Source organism: Mus pahari, chromosome 4 (genome assembly GCF_900095145.1).
Source record: "Mus pahari chromosome 4, PAHARI_EIJ_v1.1, whole genome shotgun sequence".
NCBI classification, from domain to species: domain Eukaryota; kingdom Metazoa; phylum Chordata; class Mammalia; order Rodentia; family Muridae; genus Mus; species Mus pahari.
In genome coordinates, this window is record NC_034593.1 from 633,844 (window position 1) to 635,542 (window position 1,699).

At 42.8% G+C, this 1,699-nt stretch overlaps 1 pseudogene; it reads left to right on the forward strand.

The window, feature by feature from the left end:
- The first annotated feature begins 398 nt into the window (after positions 1 to 398).
- LOC110320618 lies at positions 399 to 1,453 on the forward strand (annotated as a pseudogene).
- Positions 1,454 to 1,699: the final 246 nt, after the last annotated feature.

Below are 1,699 nucleotides of genomic sequence, written 5' to 3' on the forward strand. Positions count from 1 at the left end.
ATCCAGGAAATCCAGGACACAATGAGAAGACCAAACCTTCGAATAATAGGAGTAAATGAGAATGAAGGTTTTCAACTTAAAGGGCCAGCAAATATCTTCAACAAAGTTATAGAAGAAAACTTCCCGAACCTAAAGAACGAGACGCCCATGAACATAAAAGAAACCTACAGAACTCCAAATAGACTGGACCAGAAAAGAAATTCCTCCTGAAACATAATAATCAGAACAACAAATGTACTACATAAAGAAAGAATATTAAAAGCAGCAAGGGAAAAGGGCCAAGTAACATATAAAGACAGGCCTATTAGAATTACACCAGACGGGAGCGAACAAAGTCCCGGCCAAAGCCAGACGCCAAGATCCCTGTAGCTGTGTTTCCCCAAAACAGTTCTGGAATCATGCCTGAAATGCCAGAGGCCATGGAGCAGGAGGAAGTGAACATCTCTGGCCAGCAGGTTCTCATTACTGGTGCCACTGGGCTTCTTGGCAGAGCAGTTTACAAAGAGTTTCAGCAGAGCAACTGGCACGCCTTTGGCTGTGGCTTTCGAAGAGCAAGACCAAAATTTGAACAAGTGAACCTGTTGAATTCTGAAGCTGTTCATCACCTTATTCATGATTTTCAGTCTCAAATCATAGTGCATTGTGCTGCAGAGAGAAGACCAGATGTTGTTGAGAGTCAGCCAGATGCTGCTTCCTAGTTGAATGTGGGTGCCTCTGGGAACTTAGCGAAGGAGGCAGCTGCCATCGGAGCATTTCTCATCTACATTAGCTCAGATTATGTGTTTGATGGCACAAATCCCCCTTACACAGAAGAAGATATACCAAGTCCTCTGAATCTATATGGAAAAACAAAATTAGATGGAGAAAAGGTGGTCCTAGAGAGCAATTTATGAGCTGCTGTGTTGAGAATTCCTGTTCTGTATGGGGAAGTTGAAAAGCTTNAAGAAAGTGCTGTGACTGTTATGTTTGACAAGGTGCAGTTCAGCAACAAGTCAGCAAACATGGACCATTGGCAGCAGAGGTTCCCCACACATGTGAAAGACGTATCCTGTGTGTGCCGGCAGCTGGCAGAGAAGAGGATGCTGGATCCATCCATTAAGGGAACCTTTCACTGGTCTGGCAATGAGCAGATGACCAAGTATGAAATGGCGTGTGCAATTGCAGATGCCTTCAACCTCCCCAGCAGTCACTTAAGACCTATTACTGACAGCCCTGTCATAGGAGCACAGTGCCCCAAAAATGCTTAGCTTGATTGCTCGAAATTGGAGATGTTGGGAATTGGCCAGAGGACACCATTTTGAATTGGAATCAAAGTATCCCTCTGGCCTTTCCTCATCAACATGAGATGGAGACAGACTGTCTTTCATTAGCTTATGTGTTGTGTATTTTTTTAAATGAAAAGTATACTATGTGGCACTTTTTCAAGAATAAAGGAAATAGTTTTGTATGAGTACGCCTTAATTGTGACCCATGATCCTTCAGGTAAATGATGTTGTTGCACTAGGGGAAAGTTGGACCAGCTAAGGGCAGTCACGACTTTCTGTTGATTGTTTTGTTCTGGCTTATCTTGCTATACAAGAAATATAAATTATGATATGTAATATCTGAGGGTGGGATGGAACAGACTGTTAGACTTTGGATGAAATGCATTGTTCATTCCTATAGCTTCCTTTCTTGTCGTTTTGTGTGTTGGCTCTTG